The sequence below is a fragment of the Staurois parvus genome, unplaced genomic scaffold (genome assembly GCF_062004578.1).
Source record: "Staurois parvus isolate SC_StPar_1 unplaced genomic scaffold, SC_StPar_1.0 ptg000496l, whole genome shotgun sequence".
In the NCBI taxonomy this organism is placed as follows: Eukaryota; Metazoa; Chordata; class Amphibia; order Anura; family Ranidae; genus Staurois; species Staurois parvus.
Genome location: NW_028318292.1, coordinates 120,001 through 137,387, shown reverse-complemented (window position 1 = coordinate 137,387; position 17,387 = coordinate 120,001). Strand labels below are relative to the sequence as shown.

General features: G+C 49.1%; 1 protein-coding gene across 2 annotated transcripts in view; it reads left to right on the top strand.

The window, feature by feature from the left end:
* The window catches only part of DAG1 (dystroglycan 1), a 136,381-nt gene that overhangs the window by 66,223 nt on the left and 52,771 nt on the right, over nucleotides 1–17,387 (top strand). The window contains exon 1 of one of the 2 annotated variants that reach the window (XM_089689753.1): nucleotides 16,775–16,893. The exons of the other annotated variant lie outside the window; for it this stretch is intronic. The gene's annotated coding sequence lies outside the window, so the exon portion shown is untranslated. Of the gene's footprint in view, nucleotides 1–16,774; nucleotides 16,894–17,387 lie in introns of those variants that run through there. 2 annotated transcript variants of the gene reach the window in all.

Here is a 17,387-nt window from a genome sequence, read left to right as displayed (position 1 = left end):
ATGAATAAATGTCCAAAATGAAGTGATAAAATTGAAGATCTAGTATTATGATCTCAGAAGTTGGTGATCAATATCCTACATCCAATGATATGGTGATGTGCCAGGTAATAGAAGAATTGCGCACTCACCAGATGCGCAATTAAATCACGCATTAGAGATTAATACTCTCAGTGGTCAGCCGGAGGTTCCTTTAAGGATATACACAGCCTGGTCTGAAGTTCCCTCTCTGGATCATCTGCAGTCAGCAATACCTCTGCCGTCCTCCCTATACAGCTCTGTGGGTTGTTAAGCTCACAAAGAGCCCAAAGAAAGGATGCCAATAGCATGATATTGCTTTAGAATGTATTTATTCTTTCCATTACATGTGAATACAGAGAGACACTGACCATAACTGTGAGAAGGTACCACTCACAGAACCGGATGCTGCCTCGGATGTCCCTGGAAATCGTGCGCCGGAAGCGACGTGGACGAGTGCCGGAAGTGACGTCAGTGAAGCTCAGAAACCGGCAGATGGACGCTAATGGATGGACGCTAATGGATGGACAGCCAGTGTGCCCAGGGCGGACCACAACAAGACCTGGTTGCGATGACGACGCGTTTCGCACAGGTACGCGCTTTGACAAAATCATCCTGACTCTTGACTCACTCATAGTTACATAGTCTGGCTGAAAAAAAAGACAAAAGTCCATCCAGTTCAACCACTAAAACTTTGACAAAGCACGTACCTGTGCGAAACGCGTCATCATCGCCACCAGGTCTTGTTGTGGTCCACGCCCAGGCACTCTGTCTTCTCTGTCCATCCATCAGTGTCCATCTGCAGGTTACTGAGCTTCACTGACGTCACTTCCGGCGCGCGGCGACGTCGCTTCCAGTGCGCGAGGTCCAGCGACATCCGAGGCATCATCCGGTTCTGTGATTGGTACCTTCCCACAGTTGGTGACCTATCTTCCAGCAGAGCAGCCCACATGATTCCTCTCCACCGCCTCCTGCACCCTGCTCCGGATGTACCCGTTTCCTCAGCAGTAAGCCAGTTTTATTGGCCACATTCACACATTTGGGCTCTACCACCCACCCCTTCCTTCGTTTACATTGGACATAGGACTATGAATAATGGTTTTAATTCCTTTCAAGTGGATAATAAAATCCTCTATTTGTACTCTGGATAACCTTCTCATCATCCTTGCTAATATTTAATACTTTACTGGTCACTATTAATTTGGCTCTATACCAATAGCGCTCAGTATGGGCTACTGGTCACTGGCCACTATAAAGCCTGCCACCAGATGCGCTTGCCACTATAAATCCTGCCACCAGATGCGCTTGCCACTATAAATCCTGCCACCAGATGCGCTTGCCACTATAAAGCCTGCCACCAGATGCGCTTGCCAATATAAAGCCTGCCACCAGATGCGCTTGCCACTATAAAGCCTGCCACCAGATGCGCTTGCCACTATAAAGCCTGCCACCAGATGCGCTTGCCAATATAAAGCCTGCCACCAGATGCGCTTGCCACAATAAAGCCTGCCACCAGATGCGCTTGCCTATATAAAGCCTGCCACCAGATGCGCTTGCCACTATAAAGCCTGCCACCAGATGCGCTTGCCACTATAAATCCTGCCACCAGATGCACTTGCCACTATAAAGCCTGCCACCAGATGCGCTTGCCACTATGAAGCCTGCCACCAGATGCGCTTTCCACCAGATGCGATTGCCACTATAAAGCCTGCCACCAGAGGCGCTTGCCACTATAAAGCCTGCCACCAGATGCGCTTGCCATTATAAAGCCTGCCACCAGATGCGCTTGCCACTATAAAGCCTGCCACCAGATGCGCTTGCCACTATAAAGCCTGCCACCAGATGCGCTTGCCACTATAAAGCCTGCCACCAGATGCGCTTGCCACTATAAAGCCTGCCACCAGATGCGCTTGCCACTATGAAGCCTGCCACCAGATGCGCTTTCCACCAGATGCGATTGCCACTATAAAGCCTGCCACCAGATGCGCTTGCCATTATAAAGCCTGCCACCAGATGCGCTTGCCATTATAAAGCCTGCCACCAGATGCGCTTGCCACTATAAAGCCTGCCACCAGATGCGCTTGCCACTATAAAGCCTGCCACCAGATGCGCTTGCCACTATAAAGCCTGCCACCAGATGCGCTTGCCACTATAAAGCCTGCCACCAGATGCGCTTGCCACTATAAATCCTGCCACCAGATGCGCTTGCCACAATAAAGCCTGCCACCAGATGCGCTTGCCACTATAAAGCCTGCCACCAGATGCGCTTGCCACTATAAAGCCTGCCACCAGATGCGCTTTCCACCAGATGCGATTGCCACTATAAAGCCTGCCACCAGATGCGCTTGCCACTATAAAGCCTGCCACCAGATGCGCTCGCCTATATAAAGCCTGCCACCAGATGCGCTTGCCACTATAAAGCCTGCCACCAGATGCGCTTGCCACTATAAAGCCTGCCAACAGATGAGCTTGCCACTATAAAGCCTGCCACCAGATGTGCTTGCCACTATAAAGCCTGCCACCAGATGCACTTGCCACTTACTGATAGGGTTTTGTTAGGAGTCATTGATTTATTATGGTCTCTGTTCAATCAAACCTCTCTGCTAATGATTTGCAGCCGCTCCCCAGGGCTGGCATCACCGACTCGGCTCCACCTCAGACCATCAGGCACTAGATTCTGATAAGAAGCGTGCAACCGAGATCCCTCACATGCGCAGTTCACAGTAGGGTTCAGGCTCCCATGAGAATCTAATGCTGCCACTGATCTGACAGGAGGTGGAGATCAGGTGATAATGCGAGCGCTGGGGAGCGGCTGTAAATACAAATGAAGCTTCGCTCACTCACCCTTCGCTCAGCCTCCTGCTGTTTGGTCCATTTCCTACCAGGCCATAGTCCATGGACCAGTACTGGTCTGGGTCCCAGGGTTGGGGACCTCTGCTATAATGGACCAGAGTCCACAGATGACAGGCAAAGCTCTGTAAAGGATCAGAATCTTCAGATGACAGACAACTGCTAAGGGCCCCAGTAGCATGAAAGAGGACCTGTCATGATAACCCGCAAACACTGATCTATCGGCAGACTCAAACCCAAACAGCTCTATAAAAAACGAGAATCCCTGGAGGACAGGTACAGTTTTATTAAGAACCAGAATCCACGGATGACAGGCACGACTCTGTAAAGGATCAGAATCCATGGAGGACAGACATGGCTCTGTAAAGGACCAGACACTGCGGAGGACAGGCATGACCTGTAAAGGACCAGATACTGCAGAGGACAGGCATGACCTGTAAAGGAACAGAATCTGTGGATGACAGGTACAGTTCTATAAAGGACCAGAATCCACCGATGATAGGCACAGCTCTGCTAAGAACCAGAACCTGCAGAGGACAGGCCTGACCTTTAAAGGACCAGAATCCATGAATTACAAGTACAGTTCAATAAAGGACCAGGACCCAAGGAGAACAGGTATGGTTCTGTAAATAACCATACCACGGAGGACAGGCACAGTTCTACAAAGAACCAGAATCCGCAGAGGACAGGCACAGTTCTACAAAGAACCCTAATCTGCAGATGATAAGTACAGCTCTATAAAGGACCAGAACCCAAGGAGGACAGGCACAGCTCTGCAAAAAACAGAGTCCACGGATAACAGGTACAGTTCTATAAAGGATCAGAATCCACTGATAATAGGCACAGCTCTGCAACTTGCATACCTGACTAGAACCTGAAGAGGACAGGCATGACCTGTAAAGGACCAGAATCCATGAATTACAAGTACAGTTCTATAAAGGACCAGAACCCAAGGAGAACAGGCATGGCTCTGTAAACAACCGGATACCGCGGAGGACAGGCACAGCTCTGTAAGGATCCAGAACCCTCGGAGGACAGGCACAGCTCTACAAAAACCAGAATCCACGGGTGACAAGTACAGTTCTATAAGTGACCAGAATCCGCCAATGACAGGCACAGCTCCGCAAAGGACCAAAACCTACAGAGGACAGACATGACCTGTAAAGGACCAGAATCCATGGATGACAAGTACAGCTCTATAAAGGACCAGAACCCGAGGAGAATAGGTATGGCTTTGTAAGCCAGAGGACAGGCACAGCTCTGCAAAGAACCAGAATCCACAGACAACATGTACAGCTCTGTAAAGAACCAGAATCCGCCAATGACAGGCACAGCTCTACAAAAACCAGAATCCATGGGTGACAGGTACAGTTCTATAAGCGACCAGAATCCACCAATGACAGGCACAGCTCTGTAAAGAACCAGATTCCAAGGATTCTGAAAGGACCAGAATCAACAGGTGACAGGTACAGTTCTTTAAAGGACCAGAAACCAAGGAGGACAGGCACAACTCTACAAAAACCAGAATCCACGGGTGACAGGAACAGTTCTATAAGCAACCAGAACATGCCGATGACAGGCACAGCTCTGCAAAGGACCAGAACCTGCAGAGGACGGACATGACCTGTAAAGGACCCAAGTCAACAGATGACAGGTACAGCTCTTTAAAGGACCAGAACCCAAGGAGGACAGACATGACCTGTAAAGGACCAGAATCCATGGATGACAAGTACAGATCTATAAAGGACCAGAACCTGAGGAGAACAGGTATGGCTTTGTAAGCTAGAGGACAGGCACAGCTCTGCAAAGAACCAGAATCCACAGACAACATGTACAGCTCTGTAAAGAACCAGATTTTGAGGATTCTGAAAGGACTAGAATCAACAAATGACAGGTACAGCTCTTTAAAGGACCAGAACCCAAGGAGGACAGGCACAGCTCTGTAAAGGACCAGAATCTGCGGCTGACAGACACAACGTGTGCACCTGCTAGAGGCCCCAGTAGCATGAAAGAGGACCTGTCTTGACAACCAGCAAACATTGATCTATCGGCAGACCCAGACCTAAAGAATCCCAATCAGTCCCTGGAATGTCAGAGCAGCCAAAACTGAGATGGGATTTCCCGATTTAGCTCAAAAGCTGAAGAGAAACAATTTGAGGATTATTTATTTCACATTTAGGGTGATTCCTGGACTTTATACACTCCATATGAAATAAAAAGGAAATACTGATGTATGAACTCCAGAAGTGCGAGTCAGTAAAAAGTTGCAGAATGCTCTGCGGGTGTTTGTGGCTCCGGCTGTCCCCAGCTGAGGTGACAATGGCCTCACTGTTCTCCCGCGCACACAGGAATCTCCGGAATCCTCTCTGACATGCGTGGGAAAATGTATAGATCGGCTGCAGTCAGCTTCAAAATGTCCTGTGGAGTGTCCTGATCTTTGTATGTCCATTGTGTCGGGTGTCTGATGGAAGCTATCCTAGCAGGGGAACTCCGCACACAAATGACATAAGTATGTTCAGCATTCGGCCCATCCCTCTGTCTCTGCGCTTCCACAATCCTCATTACAGGGAACATGGAGCTGGTGCTCTGCAGTCATATGACTGTCCTGTGAGAGGATAAAAGTTTGGAAGTGCCATGGCAGCAACATCTCCATAATTTCCCATAATGCCCTCTCACTAAAAACATGGCGTTATGCTCTGATTGTCTCCCTCGCTCTGAAATTCAAATAAGCTTTATTGGCTGTACCAAAAAATGGTAGCCTTGCCAAGAAAATGAGGACCTATGAGTTTGTTTGTTTGTTTGTTTGTTTGGATGGAGGACTGAATTATGGGATATTATAAGGGGTAAGGGATAGTATAAAAGGGATAAGAGGGGGGTCCGGGGACATTATCGGGGGTAAGGGATAATATAAAAGGGATAGGAGGGGAGTCCGGGGAAATCATCTGAGGTAAGGGATAATATAAAAGGGATTGGGGGGGAGGGGAGTCCAGGGACATCATCAGGGATAAAGGTTAATATAAAGGGGATAGGAGGGGAGTCCAGGGAAACCATCAGGGGTAAGAGATAATATAAAAGGGATAGGAGGGAAGTCCAGGGAAACCATCAGAGGTAAGGGATAATATAAAAGAGTAGAAGGGGAGCCCAGGGACATCATCAGGGGTAAAGGATAATATAAAGAGGATAGGAGGGGAGTCCAGGGACATTATCAGGGGTAAGGGATAATACAAAGGGGATAGGAGGGAGGTCCAGGGAAACCATCAGGAGTAAGGGATAATATAAGAGGGATAGGAGGGGAGTCCAGGGACATCATCAGGGATAAAGGTTAATATAAAGAGGATAGGAGGGAAGTCCATGGACATCATCAGAGGCACTGGATACTATAAAGTGGATAGGAGGGGAGTCCAAGGATAACCATGAGTGGTAAGGGATAATATAAACGGGATAGAAGGTGATTCCATGGACATCTTCAGGGGTAGGGGATAATATAAAAGGGGATGCAAGGGGATTCCGGAGACATTATCGGGGGTAAGGGATAATATAAGGGGGATAGGAGGGGAGTCCAGGGAAACTATCAGGGGTAAGGGATAATATATAGGGGATAGGAGGGGAGCCCATGGACATCATTAGGGGTATGGGATAATATAAAGGGAATAGGAGGGGAGTCCAGGGACATTATCAGGGGTAAGGGATAATATAAAAGGGATATAAGGGGAGTCCAGGGACATTATCAGGGGTAAGGGATAATATAAAAGGGATAGAAGGGGAGTCCATGGACATCATCAGGGGTAAGAAATAAGATAAAGAGGATAGGAGTCTGGGGACATAATCAGGGTAATGGATAATATAAAAGGGATAGGAGGGGAGTCCATGGACATCATTGGGGTAAGGGATAATATAAAGGGGATAGAAGGGGAGTCCAGGGACATTATCAAGGGTAAGGGATAATATAAATGGGATAGAAGTCCAGGAACATTCTCAGAGGTAAGGGGTAATATAAAGGGGATAGGAGGGGAGTCCAAGTACATTCTTAGGGATAATATAAAGGGAATAGGTCGCTTGGCATAGTCTGGCACTAATATGTCTTGGGAACTCTATCAGTTGGGGTTTGCAACGGTGCTGTGGCCAGTGTGCTATTTGCCATGGCAGAGGTCTCTCACAGTGGATCAATGTGTAGCTGGTGTGTATTGAATAGCAGAAGTCTCATAGTGGAACTGGTGCTATGACCATTATGTTTGCCATGACAGAAGGCGGTCATAGTGAGTCCAGTTCTGTGGCCAGTGTGTATGCCATGGCAGGAGTTTCTCATAGTGGATCCGGTGTAGTGGCCCTTGTGTATGCCACGGAAGAGGTCTCTCTTTAGTGTATCTGGTGCTGTGGCCAGTGTGTATACCACGTCTGAAGTCTATCATACTGGATCCAGTGCTGTGGCCACTGTGTATGCCCCGGCAGAAGTCTGTCATAGTGAATCTGGTGTTGTAGCTGGTGTGTATGGGTGTTTGTTTATTTATAGGTTTTTACCTTACAAAGCAGAGAAAAAGAAACAGAACAATTTACTGCAAAGCCATTTAGGCCCAACAGCAGGTGTATTACAATTACAATCTGAAGGACATTCGGTGGAGTAGGAGTTGTACGAAGATGCATAAAAATGATTGTAGGGCAGGACATGGAACAATCCAAGGTTCCTGAGGTGCAATCGTAGAATGATACATATTGGCAGTGAAGATCCAGAGGCCCTTACAAAAGAGAATAACATACAACGTCCCTAGTAACAATTGTAATATTGTGCCTAAGGGGCCCCATCACGCATTATGCAACAGTCAAAATGAGTATAATCCATAAATAGAGAAATGAAACTCAAAGGGAGGATCTAAAGAAGCAGAGGTCTTCTACAGTGGATCTGGTGCTGTGACCAGTGTGTATGCCATGGCAAACGTCTCTTATAATAGATCTGGTAATGTGGCTAATGGTTATGCCATGGCAGAGGTCCATCTTAGTGAATCTGGTGTTGTAGCTGGTGTGTATGCCATGGCCGAAGTCTCTCATCGTGGATCTGGTATTGTGGCCAGTGTGTATCCAATGGAAGAAGTCTCTCATATTGGATCTGGTATGGTGGCCGGTGTGTATTCCATGGCAGAAGTCTCTTGTGATTGATCTGGTGTTGTGACCGGTTTGTATGCTATGGCAGAAGTCTCTCATAGTGAACCTGGTGTTGGGGCCGGTGTGCATGTCGTAGCAGATGTCTTCTAAAGTGGATCTGGTGCTGTAGCTGTTGTGTTTGCCATGGCAGAAGAGTCTCTTATAATGGATCTGATGTCATGGCCGGTGAGCATGCCATAGCAGAGGTCTCTCATAGTGAATCCAGTGTAGTGGCTGGTGTGTATGTCATGGCAGACGTCTTCTATAGTGGATCTGGTATTGTGGCTGGGGTGTATCCAATGGAAGAAGTGTCTCATATTGGAAATGGTATGGTGGCCGGTGTCTAATCCATGGCAGAAGTCTCTTATAATTGATCTGGTGTTGTGGCCGGTGTGTATGCTGTGGAAGAAGTCTCTCATAGTGAATCCGGTGTTGTGAACGGTGTGTATGTCATAGCAGACATCGTCTATAGTGGATCTGGTGCTGTAACTGTTGTGTATGCAATAGCAGAAAAGTCTCTTATAATGGATCTGGTGTTGTGGCCGGTGAGTATGCCATGGCAGAGGTCTCACATAGGAAATTTACTGCTGTGCCCATTGTGTATGCCATGGCAGAAGAGTCTCTTATAATGGATCTGGTGTTGTGGCCGGTGAGTATGCCATGGCAGAGGTCTCACATAAGGAATTTACTGCTGTGCCCATTGTGTATGCCATGGCAGAAGAGTCTCTTATAATGGATCTGGTGTTGTGGCCAATGATTATGCCATGGCAGAGGTCTCACATAGGGAATTTACTGCTGTGGCTGTTGTGTTTGCCATAGCAGATGTCTTTTATAGTGGATCTGCTGCTGTGGCTAGTATATTTATGCAACGGCATAAGTCATTCATAATGGATCTGGTGCTATGGCCAATGTATATAACAGAAGTCTACCATACTGTATCCAGTGCTGTGGCCTGTGTATATGCCATGGCAGAAGTCTCTTATTATGGATCTTGTGACCAGTGAGTATATCAAACCATGGTTGATCCAGTGCTGTAGCTGGTGTGTATGCCATGGCAGAGGTCTCCCTGGGGCGCACTTGGGTTTCTTCAGGGCTGCCTTAGGAAAATGCCTAAAAATTGCCCAAAAAATTGTATGCAAGCCAGCAGGTGGATGAAGCCTGCCTTTTAGTTTCACAAAGCCACAGGCTTTTACTGTCCACCCTTACAATCTTTCAGCCGCCGGCATCCCAACAACCAATGATATCATCGAATGATAAAAGGGATGTGTTCAGTGTGTATGCCATAGAAGAGGTCTATCATAGTGCATCTGGTGCTGTGGTTGGCTTGTATGCTATAGCAGAGGTCTATCATAGTGCATCTGGTGCTGTGGTTGACGTGTATGCCATAGCTGAGGTCTATCATAATGCATCTGGTGCTGTGGTTGGCGTGTATGCCATAACAGAGGTCTATCATAGTGCATCTGGTGCTGTGGTTGGCGTGTATGCCATAGCTGAGGTCTATCATAGTGCATCTGGTGCTGTGGTTGGCGTGTATGCCATAGCTGAGGTCTATCATAGTGCATCTGGTGCTGTGGTTGGCGTGTATGCCATAGCTGAGGTCTATCATAGTGCATCTGGTGCTGTGGTTGGCTTGTATGCCACAGCTGAGGTCTATCATAGTGCATCTGGTGCTGTGGTTGGCGTGTATGCCACAGCTGAGGTTCATCATAGTGCATCTGGTGCTGTGGTTGGCGTGTACGCCACAGCTGAGGTCCATCATAGTGCATCTGGTGCTGTGGTTGGCGTGTACGCCATAGCTGAGGTCCATCATAGTGCATCTAGTGCTGTGGTTGGCGTGTACGCCATATCTGAGGTCCATCATAGAGCATCTGGTGCTGTGGTTGGCGTGTACGCCATAGTTGAGGTCCATCATAGTGCATCTGGTGTTGTGGTTGGCGTGTACGCCATAGCTGAGGTCTATCATAGTGCATCTGGTGCTGTGGTTGGCGTGTACGCCATAGCAGAGGTCTATCATAGCGCATCTGGTGCTGTGGTTGGCGTGTACGCCATAGCTGAGGTCTATCATAGAGCATCTGGTGCTGTGGTTGGCGTGTACGCCATAGCAGAGGTCTATCATAGAGCATCTGGTGCTGTGGTTGGCGTGTACGCCATAGCAGAGGTCTATCATAGTGCATCTGGTGCTGTGGTTGGCGTGTACGCCATAGCTGAGGTCTATCATAGTGCATCTGGTGCTGTGGTTGGCGTGTATGCCACAGCTGAGGTCTATCATAGTGCATCTGGTGCTGTGGTTGGCGTGTATGCCACAGCTGAGGTTCATCATAGTGCATCTGGTGCTGTGGTTGGCGTGTACGCCACAGCTGAGGTCCATCATAGTGCATCTGATGCTGTGGTTGGCGTGTACGCCATAGCTGAGGTCCATCATAGTGCATCTGGTGCTGTGGTTGGCGTGTACGCCATAGCTGAGGTCCATCATAGTGCATCTGGTGCTGTGGTTGGCGTGTACGCCATATCTGAGGTCCATCATAGAGCATCTGGTGCTGTGGTTGGCGTGTACGCCATAGTTGAGGTCCATCATAGTTCATCTGGTGTTGTGGTTGGCGTGTACGCCATAGCTGAGGTCTATCATAGTGCATCTGGTGCTGTGGTTGGCGTGTATGCCATAGCAGAGGTCTATCATAGTGCATCTGGTGCTGTGGTTGGCGTGTACGCCATAGCTGAGATCTATCATAGAGCATCTGGTGCTGTGGTTGGCGTGTACGCCATAGCTGAGGTCCATCATAGTGCATCTGGTGCTGTGGTTGGCGTGTATGCCATAGCAGAGGTCTATCATAGTGCATCTGGTGCTGTGGTTGGTGTGTATGCCATAGCTGAGGTCTATAAAGAGCATCTGGAGCTGTGGTTGGTGTGTATGCCATAGCTGAGGTCTAGCATAGTTCATCTGGTGCTGTGGTTGGCGTGTATGCCATAGCAGAGGTCCATCATAGTGCATCTGGTGCTGTGGTTGGCGTGCACGCCATAGCTGAGGTCCATCATAGTGCATCTGGTGCTGTGGTTGGCGTGCACGCCATAGCTGAGGTCCATCATAGTGTATCTGGTGCTGTGGTTGGCGTGCACGCCATAGCTGAGGTCCATCATAGTGCATCTGGTGCTGTGGTTGGCGTGTACGCCATAGCTGAGGTCCATCATAGTGCATCTGGTGCTGTGGTTGGTGTGTACGCCATAGCTGAGGTCCATCATAGTGCATCTGGTGCTGTGGTTGGCGTGTACGCCAAAGCTGAGGTCCATCATAGTGCATCTGGTGCTGTGGTTGGCGTGTACGCCATAGCTGAGGTCTATCATAGTGCATCTGGTGCTGTGGTTGGCGTGTACGCCATAGCTGAGGTCTATCATAGTGCATCTGGTGCTGTGGTTGGTGTGTATGCCATAGCTGAGGTCCATCATAGTGCATCTGGTGCTGTGGTTGGCGTGTACGCCATAGCTGAGGTCTATCATAGTGCATCTGGTGCTGTGGTTGGCGTGCACGCCATAGCTGAGGTCCATCATAGTGCATCTGGTGCTGTGGTTGGCGTGCACGCCATAGCTGAGGTCCATCATAGTGCATCTGGTGCTGTGGTTGGCGTGTACGCCATAGCTGAGGTCCATCATAGTGCATCTGGTGCTGTGGTTGGCGTGTACGCCATAGCTGAGGTCTATCATAGTGCATCTGGTGCTGTGGTTGGTGTGTATGCCATGCCACAAGTGTCTCACAGTGGACCCTTCCATGCAGTATCTGCCAGGTGATCACACACTTGGTTCCTGTATCTCCTCTGCAGAGGCAGTAGTATGGATTTTGCCTCCTATAATACATGACATTTTCTGGTAAGTGATATTTCAAGTCTTCAGGAGTGAGAAAAGACGAGAGCGTTTTGTGTTTAATGAAATGGGGCATAAATACAGTTAGCCGTTATCTGCCCGGCTCCTCCACCGCACCCGATTCTTCTCCATCTACAAACACCAATAAAAGTGAATGAAACGCTCCTTTGTGTTCCTTCTTCTGAAGATCATAAAGCCGAGATACAGCCTATAATTTTCTGCAGTTTAATAAGATGGGCAGGGCAGGCCTGCTGGAACCTGTGTGCACTGAGCGCCTGTGCTGCACATCCTGAGAATCAGCGCTACGCACTACATGGATCCCAAGTATAATACAACAGCAGCTTCAACTATACCATCCTTTATAATTAAATGTCACCCCATGGGCTCCTCGTGTCTGGAACCATTAGGATCATGGGGGGGGGGGGATGTGAATGTTTTCATCTCCTCAGCAGATCTGTGTATTCGATTCCTGTGCTGTTTTATGAAATGCGGATCCCTCCATTCTACCCCCAGCATTACATCTGTATGTGCTAGTAGCTGTAGTTCTCCATCAGTTGGAGGAGTGCAGGGTGTATGTATATGCTAAGAATCGTAGTTCTTTCTCATTCGGGGTGCAGGGTTTCTGTAAATGCTGAGAGTCGTAGTTTTTTTCTCATTCGGAGTGCAGGGTATCGGTACATGATGGGAGTTGTAGTTCTCATTCGGAGTGCAGGGTTTCTGTACATGCTGGGAGTTGTACAGTTGCAAGAAAAAGTATGTGAACCCCTTGGGATTACGTGGAGTTTTGCATGAATTGGGCATAAAATGTGCTCTGAACATCATCTAAGTCACAACAATAGAAGAACACAGTCTGCTGAACATAATACTACACAAACATTAGATGTTGCCATGGTTTAATTGCACATAACATGTAAACATTCACAATTCAGGAAGGAAAAAGTATGTGAACCTTTGGACTTAATAACTGGTTGACCCTCCTTTGGCAGCAATAACCTCAACCAAACGTTTCCTGTAGTTGCAGATCAGAACTGCACAACGATCTGGAGTCATTTTGGACCACTCCTCTTCACAAAACTGTTTCAGTGTAGCAATATTCTTGGGATGTCTGGTGTGAATCGCTCTCTTAAGGTCATGCCACAGCATTTCAATGGGGTTGAGGTCAGGACTCTGACTGGGCCACTCCAGAAGGCGTATTCTGTGCTGTTGCAGCCATTGTTTTGTTGAATGACTTGTATGCTTTGGGTCATTGTCCTGTTGCATCACCCATCCTCTGCGGAGCTTCAGTTGGCGGACAGATGGTCGTACGTTTTCCTGCAAAATGTCTTGATAAACTCTGGAATTCATTTTCCCATCAATGACAACAATCCGTCCAGGCCCTGAGGCAGCAAAGCAGTCCCAAACCATGATGCTCCCTCCGCCATGTTTCACAGTGGGGATGAGGTTTTGATGTTGGTGTGCTGGGCCTTTTTTTCTCCACACAGTGTTGTGTGTTCTTCCCAAACAACTCAATCTTGGTTTCATCTGTCCACAGTATATTTTGCCAGTAGTGCTGTGGAACATCCAGGTGCTCTTTTGCAAACTTCAAACGTGCTGCAATATTCTTTTTGGACAGCAATGGCTTCCTCCGTGGTGTCCTCCCATGTACTCCATTCTTGTTTAATGTTTTCCTTATTGTAGATGTGTCAACAAAAATGTTAGCATGTGCCAGAGATTTCTGTAGGTCTTTAGCTGACACTCTGGGATTCTTCTTCACCTCATGCAGCATGCTGCGCTGTGCTCTTGCAGTCATTTTTACAGGACGACCACGCCTAGGGAGAGTAGCAACAGTGCTAAACTTTCTCCATTTGTAGACAGTCTGTCTTACCGTGGACACATGAACATCAAGTCTTTTGGAGATACTTTTGTAACACTTTCCAGCTTCATGCAAGTCAACAATTCTTGATCGTAGGTCTTCTGAGAGCTCTTTTCTGCGAGGCATGGTTCACATCAGAAAGTGCTTCTTGAAACCAGTAAACCCAAAACAGGTGTGTGTTTTTTAAGGGCAGGACAGCTGTCAGCAACACATCCAATATCATCACACTGATTGGAGTCAAGGTTGGCTCACTCCTGGCTCCAATTAGCTCTGGGAGAAGTCATTAAGCTAGGGCCGCACATACTTTTTCCTCCCTGCACTGTGATTGTTTACATGTTATGTGCAATTAAACCATGGCAACATCTAATGTTTGTGTAGTATTATGTTCAGCAGACTGTGTTCTTCTATTGTTGTGACTTAGATGACGTTCAGAGCACATTTTATGCCCAATTCATGCAAAACTCCACGGAATCCCAAGGGGTTCACATACTTTGTCTTGCAACTGTAGTTCTCTCTTAGTAGGAGCAGTGTCAGTTGTCTGTAGTTCTTTCTCAGAGTGCAGGGTTTCTGTACATGCTGAGAGTTGTAGTTCTTTCTCATTCGGAGTGCAGGGTTTCTGTACATGCTGGGAGTTGTAGTTCTCTCTTAGTTGGAGCAGTGTAAGTTGTCTCACATGCTGAGAGTTGTAGTTCTTTCTCATTCAAAGGAGTGCAGGGTGTCAGTACATGCTGGGAGTTGTAGTTCTCTCTTAGTTGGAGCAGTGTAAGTTGTCTCACATGCTGGGAGTTGTAGTTCTCCCTGAATCGGAGTTCAGGGTGTCAGTACATGCTGGGAGTTGTAGTTCTCTCAGATAATGGAGTGCAGGGTCTCTGTACATGCTGGGTGTTGTGGTTCTCCCTAAGTTGCAGGATGGCAATGTGTCTCTACATGCTGGGAGTTGTAGTTCTCTTTCAGTTGGCAGGGAATAAGTTGCCTTACATGTTGGATATTGTAGGTCTCTATCAGTGGAAGGAGTGCAGGGTGTGCACATCCGCCTGTACAAAAGTGCATGCTGAGGGTTGTAGTTCTCCATCAGCTGGAGGAGTGCCGGTGCCTGTATATGCTGAGAGTTGTAGTTCTTCCATGTGCCTTAGTTCTGTCCTCTGACCTCTGTGCGCCCGCTGTGTGCCATTCTTCCGTCCTCCTATATTTGTGTATGAGGTATATCATATACACTATATTGCCCTAAGTATTGGTCGGCCGGCCTTTCCACACACATGACCTTTAATGGCCCCCCAGTCTTAGTCCGTAGGGTTCAATATTGAGTTGGCCCCGCCCTTTCCACACCCATGAACTTTAATGGCCCCCCAGTCTTAGTCCGTAGGGTTCAATATTGAGTTGGCCCCGCCCTTTCCACACCCATGAACTTTAATGGCCCCCCAGTCTTAGTCCAGAGGGTTCAATATTGAGTTGGCCCCGCCCTTTGCAGCTATAACAGCTTCACCTCTTCTGGGAAGGCCGTCCACAAGGTTTAGGAGGGTGTCTATGGGAAGGTTGGACCATTCTTCCAGAAGCACATTTGTCAGGTCAGGCACTGATGTCGGGGGAGGAGGCCTGGCTCACAGTCTCCGCTCTAATTCATCCCAAAGGTGTTCTATGGGGTTGAGGTCAGGACTCTGTGCAGGACAGTCAAGTTCCTCCACCCCAAACTGGCTCCTCCATGTCTTTATGGACCTTGCTTTGTGCACTGGTGTGCAGTCATGTTGGAACAGGAAGGGGCCATCCCCAAACTCTTCCCACAAAGTTGGGAGCATGAAATTGTCAAGAATGTTGTCTTAAGAGTTCCCTTCACTGGAACTAGGGGGCCAAGCCCAACCCCTGAGGAACAACCTCACACCATAATCCTCCCTCCACCAAACTTTACAATTGGCACAATGCAGTCAGGCAAGTACCGTTCTCCTGGCCACCGCAAAACCCAGACATGTCCATCGGATTGCCAGACAGAGAAGCGTGATTGGTCACTCCAGAGAACACGCCTCCCTTGCTCTAGAGTCCAGTGGTGGCGTGCTTTACACCACAGCATCCGACACTTTGCATTGCACTTGGTGATGGAAGGCTTGGATGCAGCTGCTCGGCCATGGAAACCCATTCCATGAAGCTCTCTACGCCCTGTTGTTGGGCTCATCTGAAGGCCACACCAAGTTTGGAGGTCTTTAGCTATTGACTGCAGACAGTTGGCGACTTCTGCGCACTGTGCGCTTCAGCATGCACTGACCCCGCCCTGTCATGTGACGTGGCCTACCACTTGGTGGCTGAGTGGCTGTTGTTCCCAGTTGCTTCCACTTTGTTATAATCCCACTAACAGTTGAGCGTGGAATATTTAGTGGCCAGGAAATGTCACGGATGGACTTATTGCACAGGTGGCCACCTATCACGGGACCACGCTTGGAGTCACTGAGCTCCTGAGAGCGACCCATTCTTTCACCAATGTTTGTAGAAGCAGTCTGCATGCCTAGGGGCTTGATTGTATACACCTGTGTCCATGGAGGGGATTGGAACACCTGAATCACATGATATGGAGGGGATTGGAACACCTGAATCACATGATTGGGAGGGGATTGGAACATCTAAGTCACATGATTGGAACACCTGAATCACATGATTGGGAGAGACAGATGTTCGGTTTGGGGAGGAGTTGGGAGGGAAGGAGATGATAGGCTGTGATTTTTTTTTTTTTTGATGAGGGTCACATGACTGTTGTTGTTCCGCACAATGTGTGCAGTAACCATGACAACCCCTCAAAGGGCCAGGCTGCCGCAAGGAGGAGCCCCGAGTGGTTGCTAAGGGATACCGCACAGAAGACCGGGCCTACATCCCGGCATTTGTCCACCTTTCAGCTCCCCTCCCTCTCTCCGGGCCTCCCGGTACACCGTCTCTGCAGAACTCGGAAAGGAAAATCCTACCTAAGCGTTCCGGTCTCACCTCACATATACCCGCCTCCAGGCCAAACTCCGCCCACACCGCACACGGCTCCGCCCTTTTCTCCGTCGTGAGGGCCGTTCAGAGGCGGGGCTGGAAGGGATGGTGGGCGTGCCGTGGGGGGCGGAGCAAGACGGGCGGGCAGAGCGGACGGGTCCAGCTGATGGCAGACCGAGGGGGGAGTCTGGCCTGACACTGAGGAGGAGAGAGAGCGGAGAGCCGGAGGAGAGGTGAGGGGGAACCCGGAGAGGAGAGCCCAGCGGCCTGTGTGAGAGGAGAGGCCGGAGGAGGGGGGAAGCTGTGTGTCCGGGGTGACGAGCTCCGGGCCTGTATGAGGGAGAGGAGGGGGCTCCGCCACACCGCCCTGTACACCGGACATATCTGTGCACCGAACACCCGCCACACCGCCCTGTACACCGGACATATCTGTACACCGAACACCCGCCACACCGCCCTGTACACCGGACATATCTGTACACCGGACACCCGCCACACCGCCCTGTACACCGGACATATCTGTACACCGGACACCCGCCACACCGCCCTGTACACCGGACATATCTGTACACCGGACACCCGCCACACCGCCCTGTACACCGGACATATCTGTACACCGGACACCCGCCACACCGCCCTGTACACCGGACACATCTGTACACCGGACACCCGCCACACCGGACATATCTGTGCACCGAACACCCGCCACACCGCCCTGTACACCGGA